At 40.1% G+C, this 15,932-nt stretch overlaps 1 protein-coding gene and 1 long non-coding RNA gene across 4 annotated transcripts in view; one reads left to right on the forward strand and one right to left on the reverse strand.

Moving 5' to 3' along the window:
• Positions 1-6,680, reverse strand: part of LOC138918172 (rho GTPase-activating protein 20-like) — a 97,434-nt gene extending 90,754 nt beyond the window's left edge. For both annotated transcript variants that reach the window (XM_070238375.1, XM_070238374.1), the window contains exon 1: positions 6,437-6,680. The gene's annotated coding sequence lies outside the window, so the exon portion shown is untranslated. The remainder of the gene's footprint in view (positions 1-6,436) is intronic.
• A 5,196-nt stretch (positions 6,681-11,876) lies between these two features.
• On the forward strand, positions 11,877-15,623 carry LOC138918173 (uncharacterized). 2 transcript variants are annotated; one of them, XR_011427137.1, is made up of 4 exons: positions 11,877-12,022; positions 13,085-13,193; positions 14,183-14,398; positions 15,426-15,623. It is a non-coding gene; the product is annotated as an uncharacterized lncRNA (long non-coding RNA). The 2 variants fall into 2 exon arrangements; XR_011427138.1 differs by having other exon boundaries at positions 11,884-12,022; positions 14,187-14,398.
• Positions 15,624-15,932: the final 309 nt, after the last annotated feature.

Raw genomic sequence — 15,932 nt, forward strand, 5'->3', positions numbered from 1 at the left:
TTATGCTAAGTGAAATAAGCCAGACACAGAAGGACAAATACTGTAATACGGCACGGTTCCAGTTATACGAGATTTCTAAAATAGTCAAACTCATCCAAATGCTGCAGGAGCAGCAACGGTACTCATGTCTTAGCCCTTGCCCTTTCTCCAGCAGTGGCAAATGGCACCTGAGACCTGAGGCTTCAGGAGCCACAGCAGAACCCACGACCCAGCCCCCAGTGGTGGCACTCCTGACACACACTCTACCAGCAGCAGGGAATGTCTACAAGACCCTGGTCACCCAGCAGTGACAGTGACACCTGTGAACCTACTGCTCCTGGCAGCAATGCTGCCATAAAACCTGGGAGCAGCAGCACAAGTGAAGCACAGGGCAGCCTCACCCAAGCCCATGGAGAGCCAGTGGGAAAATATGACACTCAGGAGACTCCAAATGCAGAGGAAGTGTTTGCAGGCTGTCACCCTGATGGTGACACCTGAGAATGCAGGAACATCATAAACATCAAGGCACCAACAACCTTGGAATCACAAGCAGCACAGGGACGGTACTGACAATGTCTCTGCAGTGGCAGTGGATGGTGAAATGTGCAGGCTCTCAAAAACATGCAGAAGCAGCCTAGAATCAAAGTACCCAAAGTCTTACCCAAATAAGAAAGGTGTTTACTGCCACAAATGCACTGGCAGAGGATCAACTCATCAAGCACCATGAAGAACTACAGTAACAAGGCAGAACAAAAAGGAAATGAGAAGTCTCTAGAAATCAAACTGGAAGTCATGGATGACTGCCATCTGACTGACAGGGAACTCAAATAGCTGTCATGAAGACACTCAATGAGCTACAAGAAAACTCAGACAATTCAATGAGCTCAGAAATAAAATTAATGAAGAGAAGGAGTATATCATCAAAGAGACTCAAACTTTCAAGAAACAAACAAACAGAAATTCAGGAGAAGAACACGATAAATGAGATGAAAAATAAAGTAGAAAGCACTGGAAATACAGCAGCCCATATCAAAGAGAGAAGTAGCAAACTCAAAGATAGAGATGTAGAAATGATTCAAGTAGAAGAGGAGAGAGAACTAACATTTTTTAAAAAATAAAGAAATTCTATGAGGAATATATGAGTCAATTAGGAAAAGCAACATAAGTATAACAGGTATCCCAGAAGGAGAAGAGAATGAGAAAGGAGCAGAGAGCTTAGTCAAAGAAACAATAGCTGAGAATTTCCCAATCCTGAGGAAAGAACTGGATATACCAGTACATGAAAGAAATAGAACTCCTAATTATCTCAATGCAAAAAGACCTCTCCAAGGCATGTAACATTAAAACTGTCAAAAGTCAATGATGGGAGAGAATATTGAGGGTGGCCAGAGAGATGAAAATAATTTACAAAGGGAACCCCCATGAAGCTATCAACAAATTCTTCAGCAGAAACTCTACAGGCTAGGAGAGAGCGGAATGATATATTCAAAATATTGAAAGACAAACACTATCAGCCAAAAATACTCTATCCAGCAAAGTTCTCCTTCAGATATAAAGGAGAAACAAAGGCTTTCACAAACAAATCTGAGAGAGTTTATCACCAGTAGACCTCCCTTACAAGAAAAGTTCAAAGGAGCATCGTACCTGAAACTAAAAGGAAAAGGTTGACAAGATTTCAGCTTGGTGATAAAGACACAGACAGAATCAGAAAATTGCAACTCTATATCATACTAAGTAAACAGTTATACCATAAAGGCTAAATGGGAAAAAAACACATCAAAAATAACTATAACCACTTTAATATAACAAACTCACCACACATAAAGGATAATTTGTGACAATAAAAACATAGAACAGGATGAAGAAAAGGATAGTATCTTCATAGGCTAATGGAGATAAAGTGCTATCAGGAGAAAAAGGACCTCTCATCTAGGAGATCTTTTATACAAACCTTATGTTAACCACAAAACTGGAAAATCAGAGCAGAGTCATAAATCATAAATAAAAAGGAAAATGAGAAAAACATCACAAAAACCCAGCAGACTGAAACTGCAGACAGAATTACAAGGAAAAAGAAACAAGGAAACATAGAACAACCAGATAACAATAGATAAAATAGCAGTATTAAACCCTCGCATATCAATAATCACTCTAAATGGAAATAGATTGAATTCATCAATCAAAAGACACAGAGTGGCTGGATAGATTAAAAGACAAGACCCAATAATATGCTGCCTCCAAGAGAGCTAAGTCAGGTCTAAAGACACACAAAGGCTCAGAATGAATGGATGGAAGATAATACTCCAAGCAAATAGCAACTGAAAGACAGTAGGTGTCACCACACTTATATTAGACGAAATAGACTTCAAGCCAAAAAAGATAGCAAGAGACAAAGGTGAGCATTCGATAATGATAAAAGGGACATTCCACCCAGAAGACATGACATATTCATATGTATGCATCAAACATAGGAGCACCAAACGATATAAAGGAACTATTAGCAGAAGTAAAGAGAGAAATTGACAGCAACAGAATAATAGTAGGGAACTTTAACACCCTACATACAATAATGGATAGATCATCCAGACAGAAAGTCAACAAGGAAACATTGGCATTAAAGCAAACACTAGACCAGATGGACTTTCCCTCTCTCTATATATAATATTCTACTGTAAAGTACCAGCATAGATATTCTAAACATTCTTCTCAAGTGCACATGGAACATTCTCAAAGATAGACCATATGTTGGAAAAAAAAATAAGCATCAATAAATTTAAGAAGACTGAAATCATATCAAGCATCTTTTCTGACCACAGTGCTGTGAAATTAGAAATCAACTAGGAGAAGAAAACTAGAAAACTCACAAATACATGGAGACTAAACTACATGCTACTGAACAACTATTGGATCAATGAAGAAATCAAAGGAGAAATCAAAAAAACACCCGGAGACAAATGAAATTGAAAACACAACATACCAAAACTTACAGGATGCAGTAAAAGCAGTATGGAGAAAAAACAGGAAAAATCTCAAATAAATAATCTAACTCTACCTAAAAGAAGTAGGAGAAAAAAGACAAATAAGCCCAAAGTCAGCAGAAGGAAGGGAATAATAAAAATCAGATCAGACATAAATGAAATATAGACTAAAAAAAGAAAAGAAAGGATCCACGAAAATAAGAGCTGCTTCTTCAAAAAGAAAAACAAAATTGACAAACCCTTAGCAAGACTCACAAATAAAAAAAGAATGTTCAAATAAAATGAGAAACGAAAGAAGAGAAATTACAACAGATACTACAGAAATAGAAAAGATTATTTGAAAATACTAAGAAAAGCCATATGCCAATATATTGAATAACCCAGAAGAATAAGATAAATTCTTAGAATCATATAACCTCCTGCAGCTGAATCAAGAAGAAATAAAGAGCCTGAATAGATCAGTCACTAGTAAGAAAGCCAAAACAGTAATACACACCTCCCAGAAAACAAAAGTCCAGGATCAAATGGCTTCTCTGGTGAATTCTACCAAACTTTCAAAGACTTAATATTTATCCTTATGAAATTCTTCCAAAAAGTTGAAGAGGATGGGACACTCCCTAACTCAGTTTATGAGGCCAACATTACCCTAAAACTAAAGCCAGATAAGGACAATGCGAAAAAGGAAAGTTACAGACTGATATTGCTGATGAACACAGACGCAAAAATCCCTAACAAAATATTAGCAAATCAAATACAACAATACATTAAAAGAATCGTACACCATGATGAACTGGGATTTATTCCAGGGATGCAGGGATGGTTCAACATCATCCACAAAACAATCAATGTGAGACACCACACTAACAAAATGAAGAATAAAAAACTCATGAACATCTCAATAGATGCAGAGAAAGCACTTGTCAAGATCCAATATCCAATTATGATAATAACTCTCAATAAAGTAGGAATAGAAGGAAAGTACCTGAATGTAAAAAAGGCCATATACCACAAACCCTCAGCCAACATCACACTCAATGGTGAAAAAGTGAAAGCTATTCCTCTAAAGACAGGAATGAGACAAGGATGTACACTCTCACCATTATATTCCACATAGTATTAGAAGTCCTAGCCAGAGAATTTAGGCAATAAAAAGAAATAAAAAGGATCTGAATTGGAAAGGAAGAAGTTAAACTGTCACTATTTTTGGATGGCATGATTTTCTATGTAGAAAACCCTAAAGAATTAACCAAAAACTACTAGAAATAATTAATGAATACAGTAAAGTTTCAGGGTACAAAATCAACATATGAAAATCAGTTATATTTCTATACACTAACAAGGAACTAGCAGAGAGAGAAATCAAAAATAAAAATCCATTTACAGTCTCAAAAAAGTGAATAAAATACCTACGAATAAATTTAACCAAGGAGGTCAAAGACCCATACACTGAAAAATATGACACTATTGAAAGAAATTGAAGAAAACATAAAGAAATGGAAAGCTATTCCACGCACATGTACTGGAAGAATAAACATAGTTCAAATGTCTTTATTACATAAAGCAATCTGCAGAATCAATGCACTGTGAATGAGAATCTCAACAACATTTTTCATGGAAATACAATGATGAATCCTAAAATTTATACGGAACAACACAAAACTCTGAATAGCCAAAGGAATCCTGAGAGAAAAGAACAAAGCTGGAGGTATCACACTTCCTGAATTCAAAATAGACTACAAAGCTACAGTAATCAAAACAGCTTGGTAGTGGCAGAAAAACAGACACTCAGATCAATGGAACAGAATTGAGAGCCCAGAAATAAACCACGCATCCATGGGCAGCTAATTTTCGACAAAGGAACCAAGAACATACAAGAGAGAAAGGAAAGTCTTCAAAAAATGGTGCTGTGAAAATTGGACAGTCACATGGAAAAGAATGAAAGTAGACCATTATCTTACAACATACACAAAAATTAACTCAAAATGGATTAAAGACTTGAATGTAAGATCTGAAATCATAAAAGTCCTAGAAGAAAACACAAGCAATATACTCTTAAATGTCAGCTTTAGTATCTTTTTGAATATCATGCACCCTTAGGCAAGAGTAACAAAAGGAAAAATAAACACATGGGACTACATCAAACTAAAAAGCTTCTGCATAGCAAAGGAAACCATCAACAAAATGCAAAGACAAACTAACTTAGGAGAAGATGTTTGCATTAATATTTGGATTAGTATCCAAAATACATAAAGAATTCATACAACTCAACATCAACAGTAAAACCCAATTAAATAATGGGCAGAAGATCTGAACAGACATTTTTCCAAAGAAGATATACAGATGAACAACAGGCACTTGAAAAGATGTTCATCACTAACGATTAGGGAAATGCAAATCAAAGCTACAGTGAGATACCCCCTCACACCCAATCAGAATGGCTATTCAAACAGACAAGAAATAGCAAGTGTGTTTTAGGACGTGGAGAAAGGAGAACCTCATATACTGCTGGTGGGATGTTAACTGTTGTAGCCACTTTGGAAAACAGGATGGAGATTCCTCAAAAACTGATACTTGAACTACCATATGAAAGAAAGAAAGATGGAATCCTTTCTCCCCCAATCCTAACTCCCTATGGCTTTTCATCCCAGATAGCCAATTTCTTTGCAAACTTATTAAGACTTAAAAGAAATTACACTGTTTAAATCTCCACGATAAACTTCCTGGGAGGCATAATGGATCTAGAAAGGAGATCTCTGCCCCAAATGATCGCAGGAAAGCGGGAAGGAGCATTTTGAGGACAAGCTGGCACAAAAAGCACGGCTCTCCACTCCTAATCATCTGTTTTCATTATGGTAAAATATGTATAACCCAAAATTTACCGTTCCGACCGTCTTTAAGTTTGCACGCAGCGGCATTAAGTCCATCCGCAATGCTGTGCAGCCATGACCACTACCCTTTTCCAGAACATTCCCCATCTCATACAAACCCTGTTCCCATTGAACATGAACGCCCAGCACCCCCCTCAGGCCCTGGGACCCTCGGGTCCGCTCTCTGACCGTTGATCCGCCTGCTCCAGCTTCTCACGTCAGTGACATCCGCCCTTCAGTTCCACCCTCTCAACCACCACATCTACGGTTTGTAGTTTTCTCTCAAAACTGCCCCAAATGACACCGACAGGAAATGCAACTGCAAAACAGTGATTCTCCGTGATCGCTATCACATCAATCGACGATAAAGCCGTTGACAAACTACTTTCTGCAGTTTTTGAAATTTCAATATTACCCAAAAGACCTAAATGACGAGGCTGTTTAGAGTTGAAATCCTGCACAACTCGCCCAATTTTACCCTCGTGCTTCCCAAAGCCTCAAGTTAAATGAGCCAAACCCACTGACTCCGGGCTCAGGAGCCACTCGGACGCCCTGAGCCCCGCCCTGTGCCCCCTCGGCCGGACCTGGAGCCCTCGGTCCCTGAGGACAAACCTGCACATCCTCCTCGGGGGGCACGCGGGGCGGCCACACCTTCCAGTCAGTCAGCGCGTTCAGGACCAGGAGCGCGAGCGGAGTCTGGTCCCTGCTCAGCGCCCGCGACTGTCACCTGCCACACACGACCAGGGTCGGCGCCCTCACCGGGGTCCAGGCTCTGAGGGGCCGCTGCCGCCAACGTCCCCGCTGCCAAGTCCGCTGACGCCCAACTGCCGCCGCCGCCGCCGGCTCTGAGGGCCCTGGGGGAGGGGCTGGCCGCTGCGGCCCCGCCTCCAAGCGCCGGCCACGCCCCCTGACACGCCCACCGCGGACTTCCGGCTGGCGGGGCAATCCACTTCTCACCTCAGGGCCAGTTCCTTTAGCGCCCTCTCTGGTCGCGGGGAGTAATGCAGGAGGGCTGTGCAGGGCTGCGTGATGGACATCCAAAATGCCGCCAACCACGCCTACCGTGTGCTCTTGATCTGCGTCTATCCTTCTGCCAAAACCATTCAGCTCTGAACGCTCTAACTTTGACTTGTACAAGCTTGTGGCCTTATTTCTCCCACTTTATTCTCTTATTTAAGTGTTTTAGCTATGCGTGCTCCTTAGCTTTTCCATACACATTTTGGCATAATTTTTTCTGTATCTACAAAATGTCTTGTTGAGATTTTGATGGGAATTATATTAAATACATATATCAATTTAAAAGAAAATTGACTTCTTTACAATACTAAATTTTGCGACTCACGAATGTACTGCATCTCTCCATTTATTTAGATCGACTTTTTTTGATTAATTTCATCTGCATTTGAAAGTTCTCAGAATCCAAGATCTGTACAAGACTTCTACAGATTTTTTGTGTATTTCTTAGAATTACACTTAAGTTTTTCATCTTTGAAGAATAGTAACTGATTATATACTTTAAATTTCTGCCAATGCTGTCATTGCTAGTATACTGAAATACAAATGATTTTTGTATACTAATTTTGTGGCCTCCAAATTTGGTGAAGCCACTTATTACTGATAGATATTTTCATTTGTAGATTCCGTGGAAATTTCTATGGAAACAGTCATGTCCTTTGCAAAAAAGGCATGGTTGCATTTCTTCTTTTTCTATATGTATGCCTTTTCTTTCCTTGTCTCATTGCACTCACTGGAACTTCCAGTATGATATTAAATAAGAGTAGTGAGGATGGGCCTCCTTGCCTTGTTCTCAGTGATAGCAGGAAAGTGTTAAATATTTCCTTCTTAGGGATACTGATAGCTGTAGGTTTTTGTGGATCAATTTTATCAGGGTGAGGCTGTTCTTTATGCCTAACATACTGAGATTTTTTTAATCATGTGTTAAATTTTGTCAAATTGTTTTATATATTGATTGATATAATCATGTGATTTTTCTTCTTTAATCTTTTCATATGGTTAATTACGTTGATTGATTTTTCATATTGAGCTAGGCATGCATCCCTGCATTAATACACCGTTGGACATGCTATATAATTCATTTTATATATTGCAAAATATAATTTGATAATATATTAGGGAATTTTATGTCTATAATTGTGAGGGATATCGGTCTATATATTTTTGTGCATTTTAAATTAATGCGTCTTCTATGTTGTTGGATTTAGTGTCTATGAATGTTGCTTGGATCTTATCAGTTCATCACGTTGAGTTCTCTTATATTCTTGCTGACTTTCTGTTGAGTTTTTTATCAGATGTTAAGAAGGCTTTATTGAAGTCATAAGGTGTATTTGTGGATCTACTTCTCCTTTCACTGATATCAGTTTTGCTTCACATATTTTGCATCTCCTTGCTGAGACTTTCAATTATTCCATTTATTTCAAGTTTATTCATATGTGTTAATTTATTTTGCTAATAGTTGCTTTTAATCATTGTCAGATAGGTAATTCTAACATTTTTGTCATGTCTGTGTTGGCATCTATTGTTTGTCTTTCTTCACTGTGTGATGTTTTCCTGATTCTTAGTATGAAGAATTATTTTCAATTGAAAGCTGAACATTTTGGGGATTGTATTATGAGACTTTGGGTAGTATTTAAACTTTTTGTCTTAGCTGGCTTTCTGTTACATCACTCCAGCAGGGGAGAAGAGGTGAGCAACACTTCATTCCTTCCAGGTGTGGGGAAATGTTCAGACTCACCATTGCAGGTGGAGATCTTTTCCCTGCTGGGAGGGGGTAGGAGTGCAGACTTCCCACCAAGCCTCCACAGATACTCCCTGGATGGGAGAGGTAGGAGTGTCTCCTTATTGATGCAAATATGCCTACCCTGACTCCAGGAGGGCAGGCCAGCTCATTACCACATGGTAGTGATAAAGGTCCCCACTCTGCTCTTGGCCTGCTCTGTGTCTACCTCTGTGTGTATGTGGAGGAGCACCCACCCCTTCACTGCTGGGTGGAGAGTGGAAATCCAGCACCCATAAGCTCTCTACTGATGCCACAGGGAGAGGGCTGCGTTACCACCTGACATTCCTCCCATTGAAACCTGGGGTCTAGGTACCTCCCTCTACCCAGAGCTGACTCTAGTGCTCCTTGTCACTGACCAATATCTTGGAAATGACATTGTGTCATGCTTAAAGTTTTGTTTGAAATGACCATGAGACTCTGTCTGGTCACTCAGGTCACTCCCCTGTGGAACCCTCATCTGAATGCCCTAGGACTGCCCTGCTGCAAGGAAGCCCAGGTCACTTGGGGAGGTCTCACGTAGGTCCTCTAGCCAAATTCAGCATCAACTACACACATGGGAGTGAAGTCACCTCCCCTGGATTCCAACCCTTAGTTTTCCAGTCAGGCCCAGCCAGGGGGTCTTCTCTGCTGAGGCCCCAACATCATAGAGTAAAAAGAAGCCATCCCCACTATGTCTTGTCTGAATTCCTATCTTGTGTCCATGAACAAAATTAAGTGGTGTTTTTATGCCAATATTTTGGGGAAATTTAAAAATTTTATCCTTGTTGATTTGTTTTGTACAGTAATAGCAATAAGAATAATGCTCTCATAGAAAACTCAAAATGTACAAAAGTGTGTGTATTAAAATCTGAGTTTCCTCCTTCCTTCCTGACAGCCTTCCAGCTTCTGCCACTAGAAGAAACATGGTTAAATTTCCAATTTACTTCTGGATTTATTAATTGAACAATCATTAGCACCGACTCTGTAACAGGCATTTTTCTAAGGACTTCACAACACTGCATTTTATAATGATTTCTTAGAGATGACACCAAATGCGCAGACAACAAAATATATTTGCAAACTGGATTCACGATGTTTTTGTAAAATGTGCATCACAGACACTATCAACAGATTAAAAGGAAATCCACAAAATGTGAGAAAATATTTGCAAGTCATATACTTAATAAGGGATTATTATCCAGAAAATGTATGGAACCCTTAAAACTCAACAACAAAAAACACAGACAACCCAATTCAAAATTAGGCAAAGGATTTGAATACAAATTTCTCCAGTATAGATATTCAAATAACCACTCTCTTGCATGGATGGTTTAAAGAGCATTAGTGCTCATCAGGGGCGGCTCCTAATCATGCTCTGTCCACTGTTAGTTGGCCGGTCATAGACAACCACAAAGTAAAACAAACACATGGCATAGAAAAGGAAGATTGTGAGGAAAATGTATGATTGATAGTGGTTGTTTTAAAATGTGTGTATTTCAGTATTTTCTAGTCTTCAATAATTGATTATTTTTATAACAAAAGATTAGTGAATACATAAAATTAAATGTTATGTCTGATATTGAATCCAGTTCCGTAATAATAGTTTGTGAATAATCAAGGGCAAATTCCTAATCAGCACGTGATGAATGAAGTGGAAACGTATGTGGATCCTTGGAGACAGTCTTGGAAGACAATTCCGTTGGGCTTCAAAAAAGACAGAAAGGGACAGGACTCTGTCATGGATTCATAGCATGTATTTTAGTATTTACACGTTTGTAGATTGGTTATTTTGTGTTGCTTTAGTATGTCATCACCTAGAGTACCAAGGGCTCTATTCTCATTTCTTTCTTGTACCTCTCCTTGCCCTTTCTTCTTCCAACAAGTAGATGGTACAACAGCGGCTCAATCCGTGCCTGTGAACCAACCACATCCATAAACACTGGTCCTTGGTCTATGTCAAGTTCCCTGAGTAATTGATGAGCAGCACCACCATTGAACTTAGTTATTCTGTGTCTTTCTTGCTCCCCAAAAAGATCTTGTGGAGAATGTTCATCAACCCAGGGCAGATGGGAGGTCCCATGCATTACCAAGCTAAGAGAGACTTTCTTTGCCTAAGGTAGAATTGTGATTTTCTTGGTTCCTTTCTTTTTCAATCAATTTCTGATATACACAACTAATCATATGCATTACACACTCCCTAATTTTGACTGCCTAAGAGTGTTTAGTCAAGGGGTTGAGGAGGAGGATCTTACAATTGACACCTGACTCAAGAATGGATGCAAAATTGGTGGGATCAGATTAAAACTGTACATTACTTAGCCTTTTCTACAGTAGGGATTTTTCCTCTTCAGATTAAGAATTTTGTAACTGTCAACCAAAATGGCCCTGACAGGTACATTCTCCAAGATGAACTCCTGCCTTTTCCACAGGTGTTGTCTCCTCTAGCTTTTGTGGGCCTTGACATGACCACACTTTCCTATCTCATTTTTCAGTCACCAAGGGAGCAAAAGATCTGTGCAAACAGTGCACAGAGTAATCTGTTTCTAAGACTGTTTACTTTTTTGTAATTGCAGGTGGCATCAAGAAAAAGACAAAATGGTATATATTGTAGACTCACTCTGATGAAAATGGTATATATTGTAGATTCACTGTCTGATGAAAAAATATAAGAATTGTGGCGCTTACATGCTGGCTTTTGTCTGGAGTGCCGCCCTGGCCCCAGCCACCTGTTGGGAATGATGCTCGCAGTTTTAGTCAAATAAGTTGATTTTCCAAGTAACAAAATTCCACCATGTTTCTACAATCCCTGGAGTATTCTTGTAGTGACAGAGGGATGGAGTGTCTGGGTGATCCTCTGTGACAGTCCTGGAGTGAGGGTCATAGGCTGTGGCTATGGAGGAGTTCCCAAGAGGAGATGGGACTTTCCTCTGCCACTGCAGGGTCTAGAGGAGGGTGAGGAGATTGTAGAGAGTTCATTGTAGAGATTTGTTGAGGAAGGAGCAAGCAGGGAAGGTGCACCCTCAGTGCTGGGGCAGCCACAGCTGATTCTCAGTCAGGCCTTTACACAGGCTGCACAGGGGCAGCTCAGGTTAATAGTCAGCGGGATATTGGGGTCACACACTTAATTCATTAATCCACCAAAGCAGCAGCTCAGACAGCCACTTTCCCAGTTAGTTTACGTTAACTGCTCATCCAGGGTTGGTCAGTTGACTGAAAGCTAGTTCTTGTCAGAACCGTCATGTGACAGTTGCGGTGGAATGTCTGGGCTTCTGAGGCAGAGAGCCAAACAGATACTGGTCACTCAGGGTGGTCCCCTAACCATCAGGAAGGCTCACCAGGAGGCAGGTGACAGTGTAAGCATGCTGGGGAAGGTTGAACACAAGTTTGAACATCCCTTTTCCTTCTGAGGGGCTTTAATCCAGGTAAATTGCTTCATATTTGGATAAGGGATTGAAATGTGGAGGCAAGAGGCCAGATCATGGACTTAGCCCCCACCAACTTTTCTTTTGGTTTGGATACATCATCCAGGGCATCAAATTTTTCCCCAAAGAAACCTGTCATTAAGTTGTTTTCAGGAAGAGAATGATGGAGGATCTTGATTCAGGCATCTGGGGTGTGATCTACTGGTCTCAGGTTTTCCGATTTCTGTACCCAGGGAACCAACTACATTCCTGCCTCAGATCGCTCATTCATCAGTGTTCTGACTCCGGACAGGTCACTTAACCTCTCTAAATTTAATTGCCTTCAACTGCAAGAGGTGTGCTATGTCCCCTGTTCTGCACCCCGCATAGGGTTACAATGGGGATCACAGGAGATGAAAACAGACATTCTCCATGAACTGTGGGCATCCTTCCCATGTAAAGGTTGGAGAATAAGCTTCCATCCTCCCCTGTTCTGTAGCCATCCCCTCTCTGTAGTCAACCACCAGCAACATGTAGCTTATTCTTCAGACATTTAATAACTGAAGTCTTATTGAGCATTTGTGATGAATCAGTACTTGGTCTTAAAGCTTTACTTGTTTGTAATAATGATAGTCCTATAATATAATAGTAATAAATGGGCCCTTCAAGTTTTCATATGACAGCGCAGAGAACTGAGACACAGAGCAGTTATGTAACTTTCCCAGGGTCATGTGACATCTAAGTGGGATTTGAACCCAGGTCATCAGGCACCTGCACCCATGCTCTCTGTCACTGTGCTCTGCTGCTTGTGTTGTCTCATCTAAATCAAAGTATTTTCCCACACAATCCAAGTGTTTTAAGTGAACACTAAACTGCGTTCTTTTCTGGAAGCACAACTTTAATGCAAGTAGTTCTGTTGGGCAGCCTGTGAATAATGGTATCAAAAGTTTGAACTGAGAATAACTTATTATTGACTTTCCTGTGGTCTTCTGCCAGCAGTATGTCAAAAGCTCTCTCTAGTGTGATTGCATATCCCAGGATCTAACCTTATGGATACAAAGAGAAAATTGTGCTTTGTTTAAGGAAAGATACAGCCCAATTCCAGCAGTGGGTAAGAACAGTGGGCATCTTGTCACATGCCAGGGTGCACCACACACAGGACTCCATTGAAGGTGCTGTGGAAATTCAATGTGTAAGTTAATTTAAGGATAATCATCATAATTTTTCCATGTCCCTTTTTCAAGACAATACTATAAAAATGCTAAGCCATGTCTTTCTTCATTTACATAGGAAAAGTTTAACTTACCAAGTCAATCAGTAGTGTTTCAACTACAGGAGTAAAGATGCATTTATTGTCAAAATTTGGCTCACATTTAACAATAAACCATGTGTCAAACTAATATTTATATATCAGCTGCTCACTTAGCATTAGCCAAAATAGATCTCTCATGGAAATACTGCTGCCATATTATTCTTTAATTAGTAGACTTTACTATTTAAAACAGTTCTATATTAATAACAAGAACAAAAATCTAGCAGATAATAAAGTTTTCATATCCTTCCGCCCACCTGCCAGTTCCTACTGTCATTAAAATCTTGCGTTAATGTGGAGCATGGAACAGTTAATGAACCAATATTTACACATTGCTGTTAACTCAATTCCTTAGTTTACATTAGGGTTTATTCTTTTGCTGTACATTTCTACATTCTACATTCAAATACATCCTGTCTTATGTCACCATTACACTGTCATGGAGGCTGATTTAACTATCCTAACAACACCCTGTGCTTCACCTATCTTCCATAATTGATTAGGACAAAGTATTAGCCAATAGTTGCAATGGAATGTTTTACCTAGAATTGAATCCAGTCACCTAAGAAAATATTGCATGTAATCAAATGAAAAATCATATAGAAAAGATGATAATTGCAGTGGTAAATATATGTACCTTTGGAGAGTGAAATTGTTTTGGGAGGTGACAAGAAGATAGCACCAGCTCCGCAGGATTTCACAATAGGTGAGAGGAGTAATGGAAATGTGTAACCGAATCATTGCATGTAGTTTAGGATCATTTGTGACTATTTCACATTGCGTTAGGCTGCTTTTTTTCTACAAAGCTAAATACTTTTTTTCTCATTTATTTTCTGCTGTTTTCATTTCTCTCTCCTTCTTCCACTAAGCAAGACTGGCCAATCTCAGTTCAGTCTATGCTTTTTAAAGAATCACATCCGTACACTCCAGCCACTTCTCTAAATAAAGCAAAGCTCCAAGAGTATTTCATGAGCAACACCACCGCTGAAGGACTGTTACTCTGAGTCCCCCTAGCACCCCAAGACAACAAGTTGGAGGAGCTTCCTACTGGCGGGGCAGACAAACAGGCTCCATGAAGTGCCAAAGTAAGGTTGTGTCTCATAGAAATATTGTCTTCTTGAATTTTTAAAACTTAGTTTCAAATTTGAAAATATGACAATATACATTAATTATGCTAGAATACATATCTTGGGAGAATAGAAGGGTAGAAGGTTATAAACTGAATATTTACATTCCCCCAAAAATCCATATGCCAAAGCCCTAAACTCGCATGTAAATGTATTAAGAGGTGAGTCTTTTGGAGGGAACCTTGGATGAGGTTATGAAGGTGGAGCCCTCATGGTGAGTTAGTATCCTCATAAGAAGAGCAAGAGAATAGACCTTCCCTTCTCCTTACCATGTGAGAAAACAGATACAAAGGGGTGGTGTACAGGCCATGAAGAGGCCCTCACCACACACCGAGTGCACAGGCACCTTGTTCTTTCCCATCCTCCTCTCCAGAACTATGAAGAATAAATGTCTGTTATTTAAGCCACCCTGTCCATGGTGTTTTGTTACAGCAGTCTGAACTGACTAACACAAACTCTTACACACAGATGCAGGATTCAAGGGGGCATTTAAAAATGGCTGCATCACTGAACCATCCCTTATTGCCTCGTGGTTAACGTTCCCTGCCCACCTCTTCAGCAGCCTGGGTTCACTTCCTGGTCACGGAACCACACCACCTGTCTGCCAGTTGCCATGCTTTGAGGGCGGTTCACATAGAAGAACTGGAATGACTTGCAACTATGATATACAACTATGAACTGGGGCTTTGGGGAGGAAGGAAAAGAAATGGCAGAATCAAGTTATAAACTGTGTGGAAGGGGGACTTATCCTTAGTAGCAATTTCTCTTTGGATTAAGAATTTTGTAATTGTAGACCAAAATGGACTTGAGAATTACAGCCCATAGGAAAAGGTAGTATTTTTCCATATGTCCTGTATGCTTCTGGTGCCCATGGCTTGACTACTGCTTTCTCTCTGGTATTCTATACTCACTAAGAAGACACAAGATCTGATAAAACCTACACAGTATGATCTGACCCTCAGTGTTTTCTTTTCTGTGATTGTAGGTGACTTCAATGACACGTGAAAATGGTCTGCATTCTGGAACACTTACATGCTGAGGAAAAAATCCAAATGAACAGAAAGGTGGGGCTTTCTTGCTGGCCTTAGTCTGGAGAGCCTCCATGATTCCAGCTTCCTGCTGGGAATGAGGATGGGGAGTGTGATGTAAGAACTGTTTTCCCAGGTAAAGAACTCTGGCAACATTCTGCAGTCCCTGGAAAAGCTGTGTTCCCTTCAGGGGTGTGGATTTGTGTGCAGGGGGCCTTAGGGGTGCCTGTGTGTGAGTCTGTGGGATGTTGTTGTGAATGTGTCGGGAGTGCATATGACAGAGAATGTCAGTTCTCCATAGATACGTCCTAGTTACACAGCACAATTGTAAGTGCCACCATCCTCAAAGAAAACCCCATAGCCACTCTATGCTTTACATACATTGACTTGCTCATCACTCACCACAGCCATATCTGTGGGTGTGTTTGCTGTTCCCACTCCTCAGAAAATGAGGTGCAGTGATG

Source organism: Equus caballus, chromosome 16 (genome assembly GCF_041296265.1).
Source record: "Equus caballus isolate H_3958 breed thoroughbred chromosome 16, TB-T2T, whole genome shotgun sequence".
In the NCBI taxonomy this organism is placed as follows: domain Eukaryota; kingdom Metazoa; phylum Chordata; class Mammalia; order Perissodactyla; family Equidae; genus Equus; species Equus caballus.